Source organism: Schistocerca nitens, chromosome 7 (genome assembly GCF_023898315.1).
Source record: "Schistocerca nitens isolate TAMUIC-IGC-003100 chromosome 7, iqSchNite1.1, whole genome shotgun sequence".
Classification (NCBI taxonomy): Eukaryota; Metazoa; Arthropoda; class Insecta; order Orthoptera; family Acrididae; genus Schistocerca; species Schistocerca nitens.
Window position 1 is genome coordinate 302,498,996 of NC_064620.1, and position 26,021 is coordinate 302,525,016.

The window sequence follows — 26,021 nt, forward strand, 5'->3', positions numbered from 1 at the left end:
CCGAGGCTCAATGAAATCACGATTTCCAGGAGAGCCTCCTCGATCCAGAACGTGTTTCTCAGACCGATGCCCAACTCCGACTATTTGCTGAGCCCGTTATGCCGTGCCGTGCCCGTGTGCATTTTCCCGCGCTCGCCTGCCATCCACCTTTTACCGCTCCCCTACAGACAGGGTATTCACCAAAGGTTTTGCATTCCACATATCCTAATACATTGCCTACGTATGGACCAGGCGCACAATTACTATTTCAAACATGTTACAATAGATTCAACATGGGTTACACTTCAATTCTGTTATAGCATTGCTTGAAATTTGACATAAATATTAATATTCACATCGAAAGTTGCTTACAGTTTCTTTAACATACTGACACGAAAAGAAAAAGAAATGAAATCAAAACATTGCTTACACTAATTTATCGAAAATCAGAAGAAAAAATTATTATATGTACAGTTGTTGTTGTTACACATGCCCCTGTTTCCAGTAAATTTTACTAAGTATAAATTTAATGGGAACACTAAATTTTACATTCATACAGTGGTTCTGAATCTTTATGTGAATGTCCAAAAAAGTTTATACCATATACTTCCTTTCACTCACATTATATAGGTCTATACTTTTTAACATATCAAGAACATTTACTTGTCATTTACTTAAGTGCCTTTTGCACAGTCCAACCTCCCATCACAACATTATTAAAATAGTAAATTACTCATTTTTACTAAATTTCTCAAAGAAATAATTTCAAAATCTGGAACACAAACATTTAACTACAAAAGCAAATGCAAATATCTATATACACTATAAGACAATTTGTGGCTGCTTGCATTGAATGGCAGTCCATTTCCTTACTTACTAAAAAAAAAAAAACACACACAATAATATTCAGAAAATTCACTACACATATTTGCTGCCTATTATTCAGATTTGGGCAGTCCTTTTCACCTCATATTGTCACATCTCCAGTATCACACTTACAATTCGCCATTGACTATTTATCTGCCCTCATTAGTGTTTGGCAGTCCTTCATATTATGACTCATATACTGTCCACTTTGGTTTTCGGCATTTACCCTTTCCTTTTCAGTCCTTTTCTCCACACATCTTTACATTTACAGTACATTTGGTAATCTGAAACTCACATAAATACATTAGCACACTGATATTGGTATACATATATTTACAGAGATTAGTTACATTTTGAATAAATTAGTTTCAGCATAAGCTACAGCACATTTACTGCAAATTGCTCTCTGAGTGTACTTAGGTTACTCACTCCTAGGAACATACAGTTTCAGGTCCACAACATTTCTTACACCTAAAGGTTTTTTGGATTTTGGGTAGATCAGGTAGTAAGCGTTATGGTGTGGAATGTTCTGTATTATATACGGCCTATTATAAATATATTTAAATTTGGAAATTTCATGGTTCAGTTCACTAGACCTTTCGTGGGTTTTTAAAAGAACGTAATCCCCAATTTTAAATTTTGAAACTTTCAGATTTTTATCGTGTCTTTTAGATCTAGATTCAACTTTTTGCTTTGCCTTATTTCTGATTAATTCTTTCTTTTGACTCAACCCCAAGCTTATACAAGGCGGGAACTCTAGTTTTTCCTCAATTAAACTTTTACTTCTGCTGCCTAACAAAATTTCTTCCGGTGGGAATTCAGTAGTTTCATGATGTAAGGAGTTCATGACATTCTCAAAATCCGATATAAATCTGCCCCAGACTCTAAATCATGCCCCTTCCTGTTTTTTCCACAACGCAACTTGGTCGACTGTGACATTGTCCCAAGATACGTTCCTGACCTGTGAACCATTTATATCTGGCGGCTTTTTCGGTTTCTGGAGTTCAAAGTCCTTGCTTACTTGAACTCTTTGTAAAATAAACACTGAGTCGTCCGGTGGCTCTTTCTTTCTTTGTTCAGTCTCAACATCTGGGTTTTGTTTTGAAACTTCATCATCAATATATACAATATCGCAATTAATTGTATTTCCATTTTTTCGACTATTACCGAAATATTCGTCATCTGAACTATCGTCAGAATTCGACCATTGTGGATCGCTTTCAGGTTCTAACATAAAAACTTTTCTGAGACAGGCACTAAGTTCTCCCTCTGCATTTTCGTCAGGCTTTAATTTTAATTCAATTTCCTCTTTCGACAAAACGTCCTCATCATCAGCTTTACTCACATCTACTGTTAATTCATATTTCGTGTAATCCTCGTGGACTTCAATTACTTTTAGGTAATCACCTGTCCCTTCTCCACGGCGCATTTCGGTAGCAGCTAGTACTGTTGGCGGATCATTAACAGAAGTTACTTCCTCGTCAATGCTAAGGATTTCGTCCTCCAATTCCTTCCTATTTTTCACCTTCGTCCTATCGGCAGCACGTGCACTTTGCGCGGCGCTATTTACTCTCTCCTCTTTAAATTTGGGCCACGTCACCTTGTCGACGTCCCTACTACCTCCTTTTTCACTAATTAACTTCCTTGCTTCATACTCCTTCTTAAAATCCTCCCAATCACATTGCTTTAGGCCCTTGTACAGATCGTCGATCTGCACACGCCAATCAGTTACTTCTGCTAATTCATTCTCGCCTTTTACTTCATTGCAAACACTGCTATCCGCACCTCTCTGTGTATCCACAGTTTCATATATTATTTCCTTCGCCACGGAATTACCACTAATAATGTATTCACCAGCTCTTACGGCAACGTTCATATCTAATGCTGCCGCATTGCTAGCGGCTTCTCTCTGAACAGCTGTTCTGCTAGGCTGGGCCGTTGCCCTCTGATGCTCCACTCGCCTGTTAACATGTAGCACTCTGCACAGCGAAGATGAGTCATCTTTGTGCGCACCTGACGCTGGCTCCGCAACGACACGTTGCGTCGTTCCACGCCTGTCTCTAACCTGTCTCATAACTTTACTGTCAGTTCGGTAACCTTTCTTAAATCGGGGCCGGTATATATTGTCCGCTTCCGTTTGGCCCGCAACGTTTGCGGAAATCAGTTTCCCGCGTCGTTATGATTTTGCGCGGTGTACCCTCTACCGCGACCTGGATAACTTACTCTTCCTCTGCCTCTACCTCTACCTCTCTGTATCATGTTGACGCGAAACCCTTCGCCGTCATTTCTCTCGTCATTATTACGGTTATTTCGGTTACCAAAATTTTGATAATTGGCACGACTTTCGCGCCAGCGGTCTTCGTCTTCGACCCTTTCTAGAAATGCTTGGAAGCTGCGATGATTGCTTCCCACGTATCTGAATCTTCTGGAAGCTTTTTATATAGCTCCCAGATAATTTCTGAATCTGATCTTCGACCTCTTAAATGTGTCAATTTTCGGTACCAATATTCGCAGAAATCTTTCAAAGAATTCCTGCCCCTGTTATCATGAAGTTTGGCCATGATAAACTCGCGCCACAAATGATCCTGTCTTTGTTCGGACCAATATTCTTCCGTAAATTTTTGCTTAAATTCTTCGAACGTCATTCGTTCGGTATTCAAATTAATCCCCCAGCGCTTAGCGTCACCTGCTAAGGCGCTAATTACTACGTTTATCTTTTCCTGATTAGACAAGTGTTCAGGAAATATCCTCTCGCAATTTTTGATGAAATCTAACGGATGCCATCCGTTATGTTTCTTGGCGGGATCGAAGAGTTCCTCACCTTCTAACAGCTTCGTAAGTGGTGTGCCATTACAGACAACACCAGGTCTATCTTTAATTTTACTCTCAAGATCGAAAATTTGGCCTTGAATTTTCGAAGAATTTTGTTCACATTTTTGTACACACCCAGTGACCTTCTCACCTAAATCTCTTTCAGTGTCTGATACTGCCTTTTTCAACTGTGATATTCCGTGTTGACATTCGTTTACGATCTCAGTTTTAAGACCGAAAACTTTTTCGTCTACTTTCGTTTCAACTAGAGGCTCTACTTTCTCTTGGATGTTCAGAATTTCAACATCAAACCTACTGTTAATGTTGTCAATTTCCCCCTGCATAGTAACCGTATTTTTGTTAATGGTGTCAATTTCAAATTTCATAGTATTTACCATAGAACTTAAATTACCCACTTTTTGTTCTACCTGTTCTATTTGTTTGCTAATTTTAATTCCTTGTTCTTCGACCTGTGCTTTAATCTGATTACTCTGCGTTTTAAGCTGCTCGTCAACGTGTGTTTTAAGCTGACTAACATGTGTTTTAAGTTGATCATTCTGTGTTTTGAGCTGACTAACCTGACTACTAACTTGTTTTTGAAGCTGATCATTTTGTCCTGCAATTTGTTTGGTTAATTGTTCAAATAAATCGTCCATGCTTAAAATTTTCACACTGTTTTGTTCTACGGAATCTGTGTGTTCCGATCGTACTTCAGAAGTTTCTTTCGGTTCTTTCTTTATCTGTGGTGAATCAAACATGTTAGTGGATTCATTCACATACCCACTATCATCTACAAAGTCACCCTCTACTTCCTGTTTTATCCCTTGCTGTGTTCGAGACGATCTCGACATTTCAATCTGTTCGTTAACGTGTTCATGATATTGTATGTACGCCAATTGTCTTCCGCTAACGCCATCTGTTATCTGGCCGCGTAAACTCCTGGTACTGCCAGCCGTATTTTCCATTACGCTCGGCACATCTACTGTTTCTACGTTCCTGTCCATACTGAATGCCAATTACACTTCTCCACTGTACTTGACGTTCTCTGCTATTTATTTTACTGAATGTTATTACAATTCGTGCCACTTAACATCCACTGTTCGGTATTCACGTTAATTTGTGACCGACAACAACTGGATGTCCTGTCACCGGGAAGACACTTGTAACGTCTACGCTCTGGCGTACGTTAACTCTTTAAAGCCTGTACTATGGTAAGTTGACGGGCTTCACCTCATAAGAAAGGATTTTAGTAAATAAGTTGACCGCGTGTACCTGAATGGAGGCAAAATCAGACTTACTCCCACTCAGTAACAACAATGATACATCAAGCTAGTATAAAGTGCAACTACACGTTAAGACGGGCAAGAAACATACACAGCAGATGCTACCAATTGTTAATAATACGGTCGACAGCCTAATTAGGCATTAAGTAAGTTTTTTTTTCTTGTTCAAGTGGATGTACGTACAAGCATAACAGCACGTAGTAATACTGCATTATATGGTAAATTTTAGAACCAGAAAAGTCTACTGAACTAATATTTTCCCTTTTTGTACTAATTTAGACAAGCTATAAATACACAACATTACACTACAATGATTACTACAAACTGCATTTTGTCTATTGATCCGACTGAAATCGGGCATAGGTTACCCTAGAAATAGCACTTTTGAAACACACATACAATGTCAATTTTAATAAGGGTAAAACACTGATAAACTTAGGTTTTGTATTGACTTTAACTTTGCTGGTCAAATCAGTTCAGTACACTTCAGAATTTAAATGAATAGAAAAGAAAAGAGTGGGGAGGACCCTGAAACTGTTATGATCACTGTGTTGAAATTATTAACTATTGGAAGCATTAAGCACTCAAGATTTACAATATATGAGTTACTATTTTTTTTCTTATTAATTCCTCATTTAACTACCATTATTTTTGTCTCAAATTAACTAAGCTTCATTACTAAACCAATTGTTATATCCTAGCCAGTAATGCCACCCGAGCCCGCTGCCAAAAGGTTGGCAGCATCAAAGTCCGGACGCCGTCCGCATAAGCAGCGCCAGCGAGACAGGAAATCGCCGCAAGTCTGCGCGCGCCACCGCTGGCTTCTGGTTTCTTAAGCGCTGGAGTCGCGAGCGCTAGGACAGTTCTGGATTCGCCGCTCAGTTGTATACTCGCCACCGAATTGTGTACCTGCTAGTCAGTTGTGTGTTCATCGCAGCAGAGTTGTTGTTTGTCGTCAGCCGACGATGACGAAGCCGCTCCGACTCGAACTAGACAGATTTCTGTAGACCATGTTCACCACTGTTTTCTGTATCGTCGTTAATAAAGATAAGTACCGACTTTCATTTAATCCGAGTGTTTGGGTTTTCATCTTTCTGTTCACTGTTCCAGCGGACCGGTCGGCCCGCTATTAAAAGTGTGGCGGTGACTTCGTAGGCTGTTTCTACAGCGAAGTGTTGTCGCTACGAAGGCCGTCACTAAACTGGCGACGAGGACTTCCGAACTCGTGTGCAGGGCTGGTTTAACTTGTTTCTTGAGATAGAATTTTGGGGGCTGGTTTAATTTGTGTTCACTATGTCTGCCGAATTACAACAGTTGATCTTATTACAGAGTCAGCAAATACAAAGTCTGGTGGAAGCAATCGCCAAACAAGCGGCTAATCCACCACCACAAAAGGAACAAGTACAGGCAGCACCGCCTTTTCGTGCTTTTGAGGCATCACGAGAAGAATGGCAAGAATATTTCGCGCAGTTGCAGGCGCACATGTCAGTCTACAAAATCACAGGTAATGAGCGGCAGCTTTATTTAATTTCCACTGCAGGTGTGGAAGTCTATAGACTACTTTGTAAGTTGTTCCCGGAAGCCAAGCCAGAAGCTTTAGACTATGACGTTGTTGTTACCAAGCTTGCTGAGTATTTCGAGTCGCGAGTTCATGTGGCAGCAGCCAGATTCAAGTTCTTCAGATTAAAGAAACTGCCACATCAATCTAATAAACAGTGGTTAACAGATTTACGGGGCTTCACCCGTCGGTGCCGATTTAATTGTGTGTGTGGAGCTTCCTACAGTGATGTCATGTTACGAGACGCTATTACTCAAAACATTGCAGATTCTCGTATTCGTGCTGCTATCTTAAAGTTGCCTGACCCGTCATTAGAGACTGTGATGAACATTATTGAAGCCCAAGATACTTTTGACTATGCTGAGTGTGAGTTAGATCAGCCATGTATTTCTCAAATTGCCTGTGCGAAGCAAGTTGTGTCACGCCCGCGGCCCCACCGGCAGAGTCAGACTGTAAACACTAGCCGGCCGCGTCATGTTAAACACATTCGTCAGCCGCGTGTGCAAAATGATAGAGTTAAGTCTTGCCCTAAGTGTGTTCTTGCTCATCCTCGTGAACGTTGCCCGTTAAGAAACGCGGTTTGTCACTTTTGTCAAAGGAAAGGACACATCCAGACTGTTTGTTTGCGTAAACGCAAGAACAATTCTAGTGCTGCCCAGCCCATGGCTATTCATGTTCTTCAAAGCCAGCCCGCCCAGAAGGTCGCGTTTAAAGACTCTTCCACGGTTCGTGTGGGTAATAAACTTGTTCGCAATCAGCCACCCACCCAGCCCTCTGCTATGCGACCCAAGCGTAATTCAAACGCTGTACAAAGTACTGTACAGAGTGCAAGTGAAGCGGGAGTTGTTGTTCCACCCGCCCAACCCACGACTTGTCGTAAGCAGCGAACACGCGCTAAACGCGCTGATTTTGTGTCTTCCGCCTCCGCTGCACCGATCCAGAGACAGTGTAATAAACTATTTGTGAAGTTACGCATCCAGGATAAGACCTTCAATTTTCAATTAGACACTGGTGCGTCTGTGACTCTCATAAATAGTGCTACGTATGCGGCTATCGGCCGCCCTCAACTTTCAGCGGCAAACCATTCTTTGGCTACTTATAGTGGAGAACAAATTCCTGTGTTAGGTGTATGTAGCGTGCCAGCCACATTCCGTGGCAACACAAAAACAGTTTCATTCACAGTGCTCCGCGCTACAGACAGTTAATCCTCAGACTGTCATTGATTCTTTTCCTTTACCTAGACCGGACGAGCTGATGGATAAGTTAGGGGAACCTCGTTTCTTTTCCAAAATTGATCTCCGTGAAGCATATTTGCAATTGCCCCTCGACGAGCAATCACAACAGTATTTTGTCATAAACACGTCGTTGGGGTTGTTCCGTTTTCTGCGTTTGCCTTTTGGTTGTGCGTCAGCTCCAGCTGTTTTTCAGCGTTTCTTGTCCCAACTTTTGGCTAATGTGCCATCGTGTTGCAACTATTTAGACGATATTGTTGTGTCCGGTCGGGCGCCTGCTGAACATTTCCGTAATTTGGAGTGTTTGTTTACAGTGTTGTCTCAGGCAGGCCTACGATGCAACATCGATAAATGTTCATTTTTCCTTACGGAGTTGGAGTATCTGGGACATGTTATTAATGCTCAAGGCATTCATCCCTCCCAGTCACATTTAGCAGCTATTCGTGATTTGCCCGCCCCTCGCAATCTGCATGAATTGCAAGCAGTTCTTGGCAAATTGACATATTATATTAGGTTTATACCTAATGCATCACAGATTGCTGCACCGCTGCATCGTCTCCGCCGTAAGAATGTTCCGTTTGTGTGGTCAGCTGATTGCCAATCAGCCTTTCAGCAGCTAAAAGAGGCTTTATTGAATGATCGTTGTCTGGTCCATTACGACCCTAACAAGCCTCTGGTGTTAGCTTGTGATGCTTCTTCTTTCGGCCTCGGTGCTGTGTTGTCTCACCGAGTCGGTAACACCGAACGTCCTATTGCGTTCGCATCTAAATTGTTAAACAAAGCTCAGAGCAATTATAGCCAATTGGACAAGGAAGCGTTTGCTATTGTGTTCGGTGTCACAAAATTCCATCACTACCTCTATGGTAGACCATTCTATTTAGTCACAGATCACAAGCCCCTGACGTCGCTGTTTCATCCGTCTAAACCAGTTCCTCAGCGGACAGCTCAGAGACTACAACGTTGGGCTCTTTTGTTATCACAATACCAGTATGAGATACTGTATCGCCCTACAGCTCAGCATGCAAACGCTGACGCGCTTTCTCGATTGCCGATTGCTGCGGATGAGGTCTTCGATTCCTCTGACGACTCTTGCCATCAGATTGACGCCGATGAGCATCAATCCCTCCGGGATTTTCCGATTGATTATCGTCAGGTGGCACGTGAGACAGCTACGGATCCTCATCTGAGTTTACTATTACGTTTTGTTCAACGTGGTTGGCCGTCCAAGGCAAAGGACATATCGGATCCTGTGGTTCGTCGCTATTATCCGCAACGTCATCTGTTGTCTGTTTCGCACGGAGTTTTGCTGTTACGCACCGAGAATGACCAGCTTCGTGTAGTGGTTCCCCCAGTGCTCCAATCCAAGGTCCTCGACTTGTTGCATCAAGGTCATTGGGGAGTGGTCCGCACCAAGCAGCTTGCCCGCCGTCATTGTACATGGATCGGTATTGATAAGCAGATTACGCAGATGTCTACAGATTGTTCGACGTGTGCCGAACACCAAGCTGCTCCGCCTCACCGCTATTTTGAGTGGGCACGCCCTGCCGGTCCCTGGCAGCGAGTACATATTGATTTCGCTGGTCCATATTGGAATTCTCGTTGGCTCATCGTGATAGATGCGTTTAGTAATTTTCCGTTTGTTGTGCCCTTGCAGTCTACAAAGTCTGCAAAAGCTATACAGGCGTTGACTTCAATTTTTTGTATTGGGGGTCTTCCAGAAGTTTTAGTGTCTGACAATGGTCCACAATTTACCTCTGCTGAATTTGATAGTTTTTGTTCTGCCAATGGCATTCGCCATGTTATTACTCCGCCGTTCCACCCTCAATCGAATGGTGCAGCGGAACGTTTTGTACGCACATTCAAGGATCATATGGACCGCCTTCGTGCTACGCACTCTCGTCAGCAGGCCCTCATCACGTTCCTGTCGTCGTACCGGACCACGCCACGCGACGGCCCTTCGCCTGCGGAGCTTCTCCACGGCCGCCGTCATCGCACCCTACTACGGTTGTTGCACCCCCCGGATCGACCCGCCGCTTCTGAGCATCGCACGCGTTTTCAGCGCAACGACGCCGTTTTTTTCAGAGTTTATCACGGTCGCCGTCGTTGGGAACGTGGTACCGTGATAAGTGTCCAGGGTCGCGGTTTTTATACTGTTCAAGGTGCTACTGGGGTGCACAGGAGGCATCAGAACCAGTTGCGCCGCGCTGGCCGCCCGGATTCTGCCGCTCGTTCTTTGTCCACAGATTTGGTCCGCGGCGGGTTGCAGCCGCGCCTTCCGACTTCGCTGCCGCCCCCAGGGCAGCAGCAGCAGCCGTCGCCGCTACCACGCCGACAGCCCGTCCCGTTGATGCCTCCCGCGCAGCTTCATCCGGGAGCGCCCCAGGTGGTCGCTCCGGGGCCTGCGGTCCCTCTTCAGTCGCCACCGCCTTCCGAGCTGATGGACGTCGACCCCTCAGCCGGGCCGCCTTCCCAAGCGGTGGCTGTGCAGCCTGTCCTGCAGCCGCTTTCCTTGGGCCCCCCCAAGGAGTCTGACACCGCAGCGCCTTGTCCGGCGCCCACTCGCCAGTCGTCGACGCAGCGTCAGGAGACGCTGCCTCTCTTCGTGGGTCCCGACGCCCTGTCGCGTCCAGTACCAGAAGCTGCGCCCGTCGTCACAGGCGTGCACCCTGACCTCGGTTTTCAGTCGGTGTTTCCCCAGGCCCCGCGCAGCCAATGCTGGGGTGCGGACCGGGGACTGCCACCGACAACAGTCTCCGCCCCGGTCTCTTCTGCTACGCCTGCGGCCAGACCCCTCCCCCGCCGTCGACGCTCGCCACGTCATTATTCAACGACGGTGCGGCGATTTGGGGGGGAGGAGTGTTATATCCTAGCCAGTAATGCCACCCGAGCCCGCTGCCAAAAGGTTGGCAGCATCAAAGTCCGGACGCCGTCCGCATAAGCAGCGCCAGCGAGACAGGAAATCGCCGCAAGTCTGCGCGCGCCACCGCTGGCTTCTGGTTTCTTAAGCGCTGGAGTCGCGAGCGCTAGGACAGTTCTGGATTCGCCGCTCAGTTGTATACTCGCCACCGAATTGTGTACCTGCTAGTCAGTTGTGTGTTCATCGCAGCAGAGTTGTTGTTTGTCGTCAGCCGACGATGACGAAGCCGCTCCGACTCGAACTAGACAGATTTCTGTAGACCATGTTCACCACTGTTTTCTGTATCGTCGTTAATAAAGATAAGTACCGACTTTCATTTAATCCGAGTGTTTGGGTTTTCATCTTTCTGTTCACTGTTCCAGCGGACCGGTCGGCCCGCTATTAAAAGTGTGGCGGTGACTTCGTAGGCCGTTTCTACAGCGAAGTGTTGTCGCTACGAAGGCCGTCACAAAACCAATTCCAAATTTATCTTCCAACTTTGTCAGACCTTTGTTCTTTGCTTATATTTTCATTAACAATAAAGCTCCTTAAACATCTTTCTAGCATAGATAGGTCTGCAGGTAATTCTTACTAACATAAACTTTAAATCTTCATTTCGGGACACTCGGATTGCACAACATGTGGAAAGGACCCTGTCTAGGTAAGTGATGAGGATAATTAATTGATAGGACAATTCCTGTAAAATTTAAGTTGTTATTGAACAGTCAGGAACAAAATTAACACTGGTCCACACGAATACAATTCTAAAGATTCAACCTGTTCGTGTCGATGCGGCGGTTGGCGGGCGGCGAGATGGCGAGGCGCACAGCACACATACAATCACAGCTATGGCTCTTAGTATATCGGCACTTTGCTTCTTCTTAGCGTCGCAATCCTTTTCAATTTAGTGCCTATAGAATATAGCCATGATGTACAGTCGTCGGAAACGGCACATCCGAGGCTCAATGAAATCACGTTTTCCAGGAGAGCCTCCTCGATCCAGAACGTGTTTCTCAGACCGATGCCCAACTCCGACTATATGCTGAGCCCGTTATGCCGTGCCGTGCCCGTGTGCATTTTCCCGCGCTCGCCTGCCATCCACCTTTTACCGCTCCCCTACAGACAGGGTATTCACCAAAGGTTTTGCATTCCACATATCCTAATACATTGCCTACGTATGGACAAGTCGCACAATTACTATTTCAAACATGTTACAACAGATTCAACATGGGTTACACTTCAATTCTGTTATAGCATTGCTTGAAATTTGACATAAATATTAATATTCACATCGAAAGTTGCTTACAGTTTCTTTAACATACTGACACGAAAAGAAAAAGAAATGAAATCAGAACATTGCTTACACTAATTTATCGAAAATCAGAAGAAAAAATTATTATATGTACAGTTGTTGTTGTTACAAGTGAACATACAATTCTGGAAAGTAAAATCAATGAAGAAAGTAAAAATTGTTTAAAAGCTCTAATGAATGTGTCTGACTGCCGAAAGAAACAGAAACTAACATGAATCATTTGAATAATCAGGTGGTGGAGGTAGCAAATGAATTTCATTATCATAACAACAGTCTAACTGAAGTAGAACGTGAAATACAAGTTGGTACAAGCACCGTAGGTGGTAACCAGATAACAGAGTTGGCTGAAGTAGTTTAACTACTAACACACAATTCTTACGTTTTGATCCTGCTGGACATGTGCATTCACAGGAAATCTGGAATGGTTTCGAAAATATATTACCAAGATTGTGGACTGATAGGCAGAAGATCGGTTTTATTTTATCAAAATATGTGGGGGAAACTTGGACCTGGAGTTTGAATGCTGCTGAAGTTAGGCTGTTTGGGAAATGTTTAAAGATGCATTTTTCAATGAATATTGAGGCAAACAAAAGCAGTGCTGTTAAAATATTTAATTCCATAAAGGAGAGTGTAAAAAGATTTGCTTTAAAGTGGGTTGCTAATTTATCAGATCTCAATAACAAATTAGAATTAGAGACGATTATAATGGGCTTAGAAGGGGAAACTGCCTATGAATTAGCTTATTAAAATAATTGCTGCTCCCAGGACAATGTTAATAAATTCATTAATTATCTGAAAACAGAAGGAAGACTAACGCAGGAGGACGAGCTGGCTAATAGAAACTTTTGGCCTCTGAATAGTGTAGAACCTAGACTGAATATGTGATCAAAAGTATCCAGACATCCCAAACACATACGTTTTTCATATTAGGTGCATTGTGCTGCCACCTACTGCAGGGTACTCCAATCAGCGATCTCAATAGTCATTAGACATCGTGAGAGAGCACAATGGGGTGCTCCGCGAAACTCACGAGCTTCCTCAGGTGACGGTGTGTCACTTGTGTCATATGTCTATACGAGAGATTTCCACGCTCCTAAACATCCCTATATCCACTGTTTCCGATGTGATTGTGAAGTGTAAACGTGAAGGGACACCTACAGCATAAAAGCGTACAGGCCGACCTCGTCTGTTGACTGACGGAGACGCCTACAATTTAAGAGGGTCGTAATGTGCAATAGGCAGACATCTATCCAGACCATCACACAGGAATTCCAAACCGCATCAGGATCCACTGCAAGTTCTGTGATAGTTCGGCAGGAGGTGAGAAAACTTGGGTTTCATGGTCGAGTGGCTTCTAATAAGCCACACATCACGCTGGTAAATGCCAAACGACGCCTCACTTGGTGTACGAAGCATAAACACTCGACGACTGAACAGTGGAAAAACATAGTTCGGAGTGACGAATCACCGTACACAATGTAGCGATCCGGTGGCAGGGTGTGGGTATGACAAATGCCCGGTGAACGTCATCTGCCAGCGTGTGTAGTGCCAACAGTAAAATTCGATGGCCGGCCGCGGTGGTCTAGCGGTTCTAGGCGCTCAGTCCGGAATCGCGCGACTGCTACGGTCGCAGGTTCGAAACCTGCCTAAGGCATGGATGTGTGTGATGTCCTTAGGTTAGTTAGGTTTAAGTAGTTCTAAGTTCTAGGGGGCTGATGACCATAGATGTTAAGTCCCATAGTGCTCAGCGCCATTTGAACCATTTGAAAATTCGAAGGCAGTGGTGTTATGCTGTGTTCTTGTTTTCCACGGAGCGGGCTTGCACCCCTTGTTGCTTTGCGTGGCACAATCACAGCACAGTCCTACATCGATGTTTTAAGCGCCTTCTTGATTCCTACTGTTAAAGAACAGTTCGGGGATTGCGATTGCATCTTTCAGCACAATCGAGCATCTGTTCGTAGCACACGGCCTATGGCGGAGTCCCTGTAATGGACTAGCCTGCACAGAGTCCTGACCTGAATGTTATAGAACACCTTTGAGATGTTTTGGAAGGCCGAATTCGTGCCAGGCCTCACTGACCGACATCGATACCTCTCCTCAGTGCAGCACTCCGTGAAGAATGGTCTACCATTCCCCAAGGAACCTTCCAGCACCTGACTGAAAATATGCCTGCGAGAGTGGAAGGTGTCATCAACGATAAGGGTGGGCCAACACCATATTTAATTCCAGAATTACCGACGGAGGGTGCCACGAATTTGTAAGTCATTTTCATCCACGTGTCCGGATACTTTTGATCACATAGTGTATGTGTAAACAGCGTGGGTGTGTCTCGAGGTAATGGTAGAGGAAGAGTCGCAAGAGGCTGGCGCAATGTTGCGGCAGACAGGCAAACTAACTCGGATCAAGGATGTGCTAACAGATCGCGATCTCCATGATATAATGATGGTGGTCTCCAAAACAGACAAGAGAGAGGAGTGCGAGAAGAAGAGAGAGCGGAATTATGGTGTATGTAAAAATAATCCCGTTCGTGAAGATGCATTACAGGAAATGATAGATTAAAGTCGGTAGCAGCTACTTTTGTGGTGTTTAATGAAGATTGAATTAGAAAAAGTAATGATGTGGTCTGTACGAATGAGGCAAACGAGGCAAATAACGTCAAAATACGTGTGTTTAATGATGCCTTAGGTGAATTTTTTAATAGGAACAGGCGAAGGGAATGCAGCAGTAATGAGGTTTGATATGTGTGTACTGATGATGACAGAGGTTCAGATCAACACGGAAATGTGTGCAACATAACAGACAAGGAATCTTTTAACGAAGGAGGGGAGAGCAGAGACAGTAAAGAGTTGTAAGATATAGATAAGAGAAATATTGTGGGGATGATTAATAAGAATTTGTTTGCAGTAAGGGCAGAGGAGCATGCTAAGGGTGGCCGTAGTGGGGGTCAGTTAAGTAATGGTCCGGGCGAGGTTCAGGAAGAAGAAAGCGATGTGTCAAGGTATATTGCCATTAGTGGGCAGCTTGACTGCTACTAAGGGACAGATGTTGAACATAATCCTACAAACATCTGTGTAAACCGCAGGCATGGGGGAGGGTTTCAGAGAAGGATTTGCTAATTGAATCCAAGTAAGTAATATTGGGGAGAAGACAGGATAACCTATAGATTAGTTGTACTAGAGGAGAAAGTGGAGTGTTTAGCTGACAGAGGCAGTGATCTTTGTGCTGTTAATCAAAAGTGGTTAGATTCTTTACACAAATAAGGAGGAATTAATAATAATGCCGGCTGTGGGACTTGAAATAATTGTAGCCACAGTAAAGGTAAAGAAACATGTTAAATATGAAGTGTTTCTACCCCTTAAAATGAATGGTATGCACTTAAAACTTCGTGATAGTTCAAAGATTAAGTGTGGACATGTTGATAAGGGCGGACTTCATCAATAAATACAAAGAGAAACTAGTTTTCAATGAGGATTCTGTGGTGTTGAAAATACAGGGAAGAAATATACGAGTAATTGTTCCATATTCTAGGAAAAAGAATCTAACTGCTGAGGAGAGTGACAGTTTTCCCATTATATATTGGAGAAAAAGGGGATATATATGGAAGGTTATAATTAATATGGCACTGAGGAAATGGGGGTTGATCCAGAAGAGTTGCTGTCTGTACAGGGCAAGATAGAAGGGAAAGTGGAAAAAATACCTGAATGAAATGAAAATCAGAAAGAGGAGTGAAATGAGGTAGGAAGTCTGCTGACTTTGGTAGGCACGGCACTCGGCGAGTGGTGTCTTCCCTAGCTGGGTGGGTCCATTCTTATTTTCTGGTGATTCCTGATTCTTTCCTGTCTGTGATCTATTTCCACTGTGCTCTTCAGTTCTTGTTTTCCTATTTTCTATCGAGGGTCTATCCTATTTCATGCGATAACATCTTCTTCGGAGTAGGGGATTTGGAAAAGTAATCTGTGGTACAGTTAGATACTTGTAGCAACCGCCATCTCTTGCATAAAAATTCATGCAATGAAGAGCAAGAAATAAAATTTGCTATAGCATAATTTTATATGGTGCGGGTTCATGCCAATTTGGAAGTAATAAAGTTCTCGTACCCATTCCGGCTGATGAGTTATAGTCAACTGTGGAGCTTGACAAAATGAATGTGTTCTGTCGTTACATGAGATTAATGATGGACAATAGTAATAATATTGAAGAAAGTAAAGTGATGTCTGCTTCAGTGAAAGTCAGTGGTTATTGCGTGCAGGCGGTAGGCCCCGAAGCTGGCGTTTTTGTACGTTGTAATGCACAGAAAGAGGTACTTTCTCCCTTTCTCCACTGAAGAGGTGGATGTTTAGAATAAACAGGCATTGTTTCCTATGTCATGTGTTGTGGTTGAAATGGTAGTGCACAAAATAGTGCTTACTTTCAGGAAGTAAGAGAGGTTTATGTGGAAGAAAAAGGTGTAGATATTGCTGTGATAGCTGAAGCTGTAAGTGATAAAATGTAGTTTAATGAAGTAAGTTCTGTTGAATGTAAGGGTTGCGCAGGCACATTTATTTTATTAAACCATGTGAAAATAAGATGTAAAGTGAACTGGATTCCAGTAATTGGGTAGTCAGAGGAGTACCTCAGATAGCACTGCACTCTTTGCAATGCTAGGTACTCTAGTTATTGACACTACTACTTCAATTTCTTTTCATGTTGTCACTGTTCCTCTTCCGTCATTCTGAACATTGGCCTGTCATCTTTAACTTTATCACTTCTGTAATATACTAGAAGCAGCAGGAGGTATTGTCATGCTGAAGATTATGAACAGAGAGAAATGTTTAGTTGTGGAAGCAAGGTTAATGTAATCTCAAGTGATTACAGGATGTAGTTGTAAAAATAAAGTGATTAATGGTGATTTGAGGTAACTTAAGGCAGTGTGAGGTGTTTGGTAGCAGACTTGGAACTGATTATGTAAAGTTTACTGAAGGTGACATGTGAAGAAACATGTAAGTAAATGGAGATTAATCAGAAATAAGGAGTTTTCTTGCAACCAGACGTGTGTAGTCATGATGGAAAACATAATGATAGAGTAAGATGACCTGTTGCAAAGAGATGGCGAGTTGTTCTGATGGAAAGTGGTTAACAAATTTTTATAATACGAAAAAATATTAATCACTGTAGTGAGGTAAAGAATGTAATGAAGTTTGGAAATGAGAATACTAATAACGACTTTAACTAAACTCATATGTGACAGAGTTGGAAAGAAACAAGATGAAACGAAAATGTTATAAATAAGCTTTTTTAATTTGTACATACTCTGTTTCTGTACTGTGTCAAAACATTATGGTGGAAACAGTGAGAAGCATTGTGGCTGAGTGATATTATTTATACCAGATGAATGATTGTACACAAGGTATAACGAAGAAAGTGGTATAAGCAATGGTAACGATATTATGTTACGTTGTAAGTATTGTCAAAGAATAACTTGTACTAGATGTAAGTCAGTTTCGAAAGAACTTGAACATACTGAAGATAAATATTTCAGTTAGCTACGTACATAATCGAGGTGCTTGCATTAGCAACCGCAGGCTGTACTGTTTCTCCTGGGTAGACTTGGGTTTTAAAAAAAATGTAAACTAAATATTACGATAAATTTTATAAATAATCGTAAAGTACCCCAAAGAAGAAGAGATAGAACTACAATGGACATGTTATTCCATGGACTCTTACGCTTCTGTGCATGAACTATCTTTCCTTTGTCTTTCGCTTAGCTTATCTGCTTGGATTCGGACCTAAGAGGACGTTTTTGTGTAAAGCTCGTCTTGCTGTAGCAGCTGATAATGTAAGTTGTACTTAAAACCGGAAAATATAATGGTTATTTGTCAAAAGAATTTGTGTATATGGTCAATCTGTTGTGAGTCTGATACCTATATTGTCTTAAGTAGATATTGGCATTAACAAGGAATTTTCATTGTTAGGCGCCATGTTAGAAAAATCTTTAACATTTTTCTTTTAGCTCAACTACGAGACGTGCCGTCGGTTAGGACAACTAACTTTATTTCAGATCCCTCGAGACCGAAGGTAGCTACTAATAATTTAACAATTTTACTTACAGATTTTCTTTATATAACGAGATAACATCCCAGGCAGAAAAGGTCCAGTCACAGGATTCCAGTTCCCTTATAGGATTTCATTTATAGATGCTACTCTTGTTATCTTATATTGGGGAATCGAGACGAAACCACGATATTAAGTTACGTATTACAGTAGTGTACAGCGAACAGACTTGGGAAATATTCTCTGGTGCAATAAGCACACGACTACTCACGAGCCTGGAATAATATCCGCAGTATTGGTAAATAAGAAAAGGACAATTAATCATCGACGATTACGTAACTACCCTGAGAACTGAGATAGTATACTGAGTGCTTATACACGTCGGGCTAAATTAAACAACATATTACACTGTTAATAGTATTACTACATTAATTATTCCTCTTTTATGCTGAGCCATTGCATTAACGTGTGTTTCTTTTTTATATAATCACGGCTAATATTCATTCTATTACATTACATTGATAGCAAAGACAAGGAGTCACAAATAAAAAATTTTATTTTATTACATTGGTAGGTTACTCAAGTTTTGAAATAAATCCGATTTAATTACTTATGGTTTCAAGTAAATTTACGTAGGTGTCACTTTAACACACTAGTTAGCGTAAAAAAATCTCTGTTTCAGAAGTTAGTTGGAAAATGGAGTTTAAGGAACATACGTAACAAAGATTCATTCCAGGAAGACGTAGCTGTTATTTGTGAGCTTAGACGAAAATGGACTGCAGTTGAAGTTCAGATGTTATGGACACCACTTACCTGGATGCCCTACATATGTGAGAAACGAATGTAAGAAGATTTGACACTAAAGAATTTCCAACATTAAGGTAGAAGAGAATGTAACTGGTTCATAATGAAAAAGGAAACTTTTGGAAATATTGTAGAGTTTACAGGACACAAAAATATCATTGTTGTGTGAAAAACTAATCTTCTATGAAAAATTATTTGTATGTGTTTGGAAGCAATATAATTTTGTCAAATCATAAGCTAGGTTAGTTTTAGAGCTGCGAAGTGTGAAGTAAGGGAAGTGTAATTTACTGTATTTTGGTTCTGGAACTGACTTATTCAAAATTTTTATTTTTAACAAAAACTTTTTCATTATTAAAGGAGATGTGAGTCGCAGTGCCTTACACCGTACCCATTGAAATTGTAACATCAGAAAACAAACGTGTATTATGAGTCACGCCCAGTACAGGTAGTGCCAGATGTCTAAGTGTATATAGTTTATATGCGGTCTGGTAGAGGTCACTAATTGATGGACACTGTTGGAGCTGCAGTCAGAATTCTGTAATTTTTATTTTCAGTTCTGTTATTTAACTTCCAAATAGTTTATTAATGCCTATTATAATTTTGCTTGGCTATGAGAGTGAACGAAGGTGTGATTAAGAAATAAAGTTTTATGTAAAGTTTTTATACTATAAACTGAAGTACCTGGTCTGTTAAGAGACGTTCGAGAATGACGTGTGTGTAAGTCATTCATCCAGAAAAATTGTCATAAACTATTTCGTCAGTTTGCGGTACTGTGGAAATGAGAATATCATTTAGTTAAAGTGATTTTGTTAACAGAGAGTTAATTTCATACTTGTGGATTTTCAGAATTTATTTATGTTAATTTCCTGTTTTGATTCAGTGGCAAATTTTTATTTGGTCTGTATATATGCGCGGGACTGAGCGGGTTCGATGCTGCTTTCCGATTGGCTGTGGTATTTCTCTGCCAATCAGAAATCAGCATGTTCGGTCGAATTTTGGAAACTGCAAACTTCTTTGAGATAGAGAGGGCGGTAGAGTTGGGGCTTGGATCTCATAGTTATCAGACCTGAGGCTAGGTGCTCCTATGAAAATCATAAATATTGTGGTGTTTCGGTGCCACGATGTTTGAAAAGTTCCGTGAAGTGTGCAAAAGAGTTCGATTTAAGGCACGGTGTGAGATTTAGAACTTTTAGTGACATTTAAAAAAATTAAATTCTGCATGGAGTGCTGGTTACTCGCAGACGTGAATATTTTGTTATGTGAGACCGATTATTGCAATATTTGTGTGAGCTGTTCTAAAAGAAACTATTCTTTTGTACGATTTCTGGGAAGGCTCACTAATAATTACCATCAATTGGCTGCAGCTATGAATGACGTGTGATTGTGGACTTTACAGACTTTGTAGCGATTACAGTAAGGCTTGGTAGTAACTGATGTATGCAAGCTTACCGTAATGGAGTGAAATTTTACGCAAATAAATACGTTAGTTTAATTGTTATTAACCTTACATCGTGGAAACGAAATTTTGTGCGACTTGTGGTAACGGGGTGTACAGCTGTTTTTTCTGTAGTCTGCTCCGGCTGAGAACTACATCTCGGTAGCTTGATGGCTGCGTGCTCGTGAGAAGAAATTCACCACGAGGTGAGTGGTGAGAAACAGCAACGCACCGCCGCACTTCGTTTCGCGATCAAACTTCATGTCTCTCTCATATTCCCTTGGCATGACTCTTGGTGGTAGAGATACTCAGGCATAATTCTTAGTTAGGATGTATAATTACGAAAAGCCATGTACCCTTCCATAAATGTGAAAAAACATATACGTATTGAGTGTAATGGGTACAAGTGCAGATAATTTTATACAGGATAACCTACAATTTACGTATATCAGTGTGGTGCTTATTTTTTCTCAGTGTTCAACAGTCTTCTCACAAACTTTACAACCTGGTATTTTCTGCACGGTCGTAACTGCACTGCTAAAGTAAGTGGAAAACGCCTGTTACCAAAGAGAACCTGTTTTTTGTCCATACAGTGATACTACAACACCTGACCTGCTGCCGAGGGGAAAATACGAATTAATGGCTTGCTCTTGCCACGTTTACTTGCAGGTACTTTGCAGACTAAAAGCACTCGGTAGGCTACTGTCGCCTCCAACCAAGACTGTTGGATCTCGGTATTTACTTTCTACTTCGGCTTTCAGCCAGCTCTCGGTCCCAAGAATAATTTAAGCGCGAGAAATTTTCTGAAGGGCCATAAATTCGATAAGTTTGTCACGAAAACTCGGCAATTTACTGATAAAATGTTGACACTCGAAGTTTGATAACACCACGAAACACGAACAATGTATAAATATTCGAGTAAACGTTTCCTCATTGCGACAGATAATTTAAAGTTGCAATAACTATTGAAACCTTAAAATAAAGGAACACTTAGTTTTCGTCCATTGCACGTTATCACAAAGACAAGTCACTGTCGACCAGGCATTCCAATGCTACAATGGTAAGATCGTGGATGTTTTGTAACGAGCCTATGAAGAATTTATCGGGGGAAACCAGGGTCAGATGGTCAATTATTTTCTAGTCGTCCACATATCAGTAGCATCGGGTACATTCTGAAGCCTCCCACTGAGTTAATCTCTTGTTTAAGGTACTATTGTCTGCTCGAATGCTGTTGATATTGCACCACTGTCTTCTAGGAAGGGAAAAGTCTGATACATTTACGGTTTGATCTGTCATGTGGTGGTGACGTTCTGATATTTGCAAAGCGAGGTCCCGTGAGTAGTAACGTTGAAGCCTATGAACTGATTGGCGGCTGTTGCAGATGGATGTCTTCCTCCAGTCTCGTTTCATACGGTTTAAGGAAATCTGTATAAACATGAATCGGAAGGAATGGGTTGGTGTTACATGTTTCCAACAATGATTTGAGGGCTGGCAGTCGTTAAGTTCTGGGAGTGTAGATATTTGTTATGGTAACCACTGAATCGGGACTGTTCTAATTCAATGACGGAAAAAACCGCAACACCAAAACAATAATTAATATAAAGTAATAAAATTTCTGGAATACATTTGTCTAGGTACGATACATAAGTGATTAACATTGCAACATCACAGGTTAATGTAAGCGCGAGATGAGCTGTTGGAAATGTGAAATGTTAGTACATTAATAAGCGGAGTAGCCTCCAGAATGTTGAAAGTGAGCATGAAAATGGCATGCATTGTGTTTTACACTGCCGGATATTCGCTTGTCGGATGGGGTTCCATGCCTGTTGCGTTTGGTCAACACGGGACGGTTAACGATGTTTGTGAACGACGCTGGAGTTGTCGTCCGACGATGTTTCTTATGTGCTCTTATACACATAGATCTGGTGATCGAACAGGCCAACGAAACATACCGACACTCTGTAGAGCATGTTGGTTTACAACAGCGAGCGTTGTCATATTGGTAAACACTTCCTGGAATGCTGTTAATGAACGCCAAAACAACAGGTCACATCACCAGATTGACGTACGTATTTTCAGCCAGGACACGTGGGATTACCACGACAGTGTTCCTGTTGTCGTACGGAATCGCACCTCAGACCATAGCTGCAGGTCTACATCTACATCTACATGATTACTCTGCAATTCACATTTAAGTGCTTGGCAGAGGGTTCATCGAACCACAATCATACTATCTCTCTACCATTCCACTCCCGAAAAGCGCGCGGGAAAAACGAACACCTAAATCTTTCTGTTCGAGCTCTGATTTCTCTTATTTTATTTTGATGATCATTCCTACCTATGTAGGTTGGGCTCAACAAAATATTTTCGCATTCGGAAGAGAAAGTTGGTGACTGAAATTTCGTAAATAGATCTCGCCGCGACGAAAAACGTCTTTGCTTTAATGACTTTTTTCCCAACTCGCGTATCATATCTGCCACACTCTCTCCCCTATTACGTGATAATACAAAACGAGCTGCCCTTTTTTGCACCCTTTCGATGTCCTCCGTCAATCCCACCTGGTAAGGATCCCACACCGCGCAGCAATATTCTAACACAGGACGAACGAGTGTAGTGTAAGCTGTCTCTTTAGTGGACTGGTTGCATCTTCTCAGTGTCCTGCCAATGAAACGCAACCTTTGGCTCGCCTTCCCCACAATATTATCTATGTGGTTTTTCCAACTGAAGTTGTTCGTAACTTTAACACAAAGGTACTTAGTTGAATTGACAGCCTTGAGAATTGTACTATTTATCGAGTAACCAAATTCCAACGGACTTCTTTTGGAACAACACTGGGTCCAGTGTGCCTCGCAGACAGACAGGTTGGATGCAGGCTCTCAGCTGGCCATCATTTAGACAACACACGACCATCACTGGAACAGAGGCAGAACCAGGTTTCACGAGAAAGCACAATAGACCTCCAATGAGCTCTCCTTGACACCTCTGAAGTCACAAACAGTGGTGGTTTGGGGTCAGTGGAATGCACGGTACGAAACATGTGGCTCGGAGCTGTCCGATTCGTAAGAGTTCACTGTGGTTCCAACTGCTGCTTAAATTGTTGCTGCAGATGCAGTACGACGTGCCAGACCCATACGCCGAACACGAAGGTTTCCCTTCTCGGCAATGCCACGTGGCCGCCCGGAGCCTGGTCTTCTTGCAGCCGAGAATTCTGGCTATCACCGCTGCCAGCAATCACGTACAATGGCTACATTCCTGCCAAGGCTTTCCGCAGTATCGCAGAAGGAACATTCAACTTCTCAAAACCCTATTACACGAGCTCTTTCAAATTCAGTGAGGTGTTGATAATGGCGTCTTTGTCGCCTTAAAGAAATTCTCAACTAACATCAGCTCACCAGGTCCAATCTCACAGGTAACTAACGTTTACGAGTTAAAACCTGTGACGCGCGGGATAGCAGTACGGTCTTAGGCGCCTTGCCACGGTCCGCGCGGCTCCCCCCCGTCGGAGGTTCGAGTGTGTGTGTGTGTGTTGTCCTTAGCGTAAGTTAGTTTAAGTTAGATTAAGTAGTGTGTAAGGCTAGGAACCGATGACCTCAGGAGTTTTGTTCCACAGAACTTACCACAAATTTCATTTAAAACTTGTATTTAAGGTAAACCTGATTTGCTTCCTCATATTGCTGCTACTAGCCCCAATCTTATGTGATTGGTTCGAAATTTTAGTAGACGTCATCTTTCAGATGAAGAAACATGCCTACCTACTTCCTTTTATTTCTTTAAATGTAGTTCCGCTAATGGTTGACACTGCAACGTGCAGCTGTGTGTCAGAAAAGTATTGACGCTATTGATCTTGCCAGAAGCATGGTTTTGTGCGAATTACTTTACTAAATTTTGCAAATTCTTAACATTTCGGCAGTAGCACCCCGTGACACCCTGCCAAGCTTCTGAAGCAGGTTGGCGATCCGCGCTCGTTCTCACATCGATCTATGTGCTGGCGGAATCCCTTTGGATAGCTTTGCTTAGCACCACGTCTCTGGCGTCTCATCAGGTGACGAGTGTGCGTCGCCGCTAGTGGTATTTAAGAGCGCGCGCTGCTCACATTGAGGTCGGTCCCTCGGAGGTCGAATAACTTGAAATGAGACTTGCTGGAAAGCGGCCTGTTATTACTTGCCGTGGACGTCTGCTCACTTTATTTGTTTGCTGTGGGGAGCATTCCTGCGTCCATTGGAGAGTCACCAGTTAACTCGGCCTGTGTCGCTCTGAGCCTTACTCCGGAGTTCGACAACTGCAGCCACCTGCTGCCTTGCTTGATGGACTTGCCTCACATATCACCCAAAATTCTCCTGGTCCGGACGCGGGAATAACGGTGTGCCTCATGCTGTTAAATGTCCGTTACTGTTCGTAGAAATCCCCGAGTTTCGTTTGGTGTTCTTGCCGTAAGCTCTCCAGATTTATTCTGTTGTCCGTTATTTGGCCAATGCCCTTTACTTGGCGCAGGATGCCAGTCACAGCATCGTATATAATTAAACATTGACTCTAGTGTAAAAAGTATTTCTCTGGGATTTGCTTTATGTGCGGTGTTAGTGCGGGTGTTTTACAAGGTTGACTATTTGTAAAATATTTTAGTGTCAGATTCCTTCAAACTACATAAAATTACTTGCAACACGCTGGTGAGAACTTTTTTACAATTCAGGTACCTTTGACCTTCATTATGAGGTAAGTTTAAAAGGCCCGATTGTGTGTAGTAGATTATTCTGCTAAAATACTTGTGGATCAAAACTTTCGGGCCAAAGCGCTATTTTCCACTTGGTTTACGTAAATTTAATGTCTTTTATGAGTCTATATTTTACAACTTCTACTGAACTGAGCAATTATTAGGGGCGTGGGCCCAGTTCAAGCCGGTTACCGTGTGTTGGGTATTGAATTCGTTTCATCTCCATTATTTAGCGTTTGCCCTTGCTCAATTATGCGTGTCGCTTTACTAATGCTAACCTTTGATTCTGAAACTAGTACAGCAGTACCTGATATTTCGTATATACTGTTACTTCAAATGTTTCTTTTACGATCACACTGTATGTGTAACCAAGGTTTGTAACACTGACTGTTGAGAAATGAAAAGCTATTTAGTTTCAATTAGTGCCCCCGAGGAGATTTTCTTATGTTACATAATTGGCAGTTTTGTTTGTTTTTGAAATGCCCTTTACTGTTCTAGAAACTGTTATTTTAATTTTTCTTTGTGTATTTTTTTGAGTCATCTACCTACTGACTCGTTAGCTGCAACCTGCCACTAATTCTTCTCCCGTAACAATCTTTTTATCTCAGAGTAGCAGTTCCTCTCCCGTAACAATCTTTTTATCTCAGAAGAGCAGTTCCTCTCCCGTAACAATCTTTTTATCTCAGAGTAGCAGTTCCTCTCCCGTAACAGTCTTTATATCTCAGAGTAGCAGTTCCTCTCCCGTAACAATCTTTTTATCTCACAGTAGCAGTTCCTCTCCCGTAACAATCTTTTTATCTCAGAGTAGCAGTTCCTCTCCCGTAACAGTCTTTATATCTCAGAGTAGCAGTTCCTCTCCCGTAACAATATTTTTATCTCACAGTAGCAGTTCCTCTCCCGTAACAATCTTTTTATCTCAGAGTAGCAGTTCCTCTCCGGTAACAATCTTTTTATCTCAGAGTAGCAGTTCCTCTCCCATAACAATCTTTTTATCTCAGAGTAGCAGTTCCTCTCCCGTAACAATCTTTTTATCTCAGAATAGCAGTTCCAACCTATGTCCACAATTATTTGCTGGATGTATAGCAATCTCCGCCTTCCTCTACAGT